Source organism: Oratosquilla oratoria, chromosome 1 (assembly GCF_046742065.1).
Source record: "Oratosquilla oratoria isolate Oo_2021 chromosome 1, ASM4674206v1, whole genome shotgun sequence".
Lineage (NCBI taxonomy): Eukaryota > Metazoa > Arthropoda > Malacostraca > Stomatopoda > Squillidae > Oratosquilla > Oratosquilla oratoria.
Window position 1 is genome coordinate 33,019,402 of NC_134777.1, and position 570 is coordinate 33,019,971.

The following is a 570-nucleotide window of genomic DNA, read 5'->3' on the forward strand; positions in this document are numbered from 1 at the left end:
CCTCTGTCAATTGAAAGGTTGAGAAGATAAGTTGGTTCTTGAGTTGGAGAGAATATGGAAGTGATATATTGGAGACTTTTTTGGATTATTTTCCATATTTGCAGATGGAGTTTTCAGAGGTGATTGTAGGTTTTCTAAGAAAATTTATGTTTTTGACATAGCAACTGACGAGCATGCCCTCTTGATTTTTCACTTTTCAATAAGAAGGGATGCAAAATGATTCCATTTGTCAATTCTAAAAAGTAAGACAGCACATCCACAGCAAGGCCACTTCATTTAATTGGTGACCTCCCTCCTCTGTCCCTTCATTCGGAGAATAGAGAAGATGGGGAGAAATCCCTTCGGGCTGCATCAAAATGCTGTGTCTTGCTGCATTGCTTTTGACCCAGGGCAGTGGGTGGAATACAAAGATGACCCTTCATTCATGAGGAGCTAAGGGTGGTGGATGTGAGTGGAATGGGTGGGAGGGGGTACATGCCTTTTGGTTTGGCTACCTCCTTTATTAGGGGGAAAAAGCCCTTAGGATAGACAGATAGAATTCTATAAAGGTTTCATGATAAAAACATATAG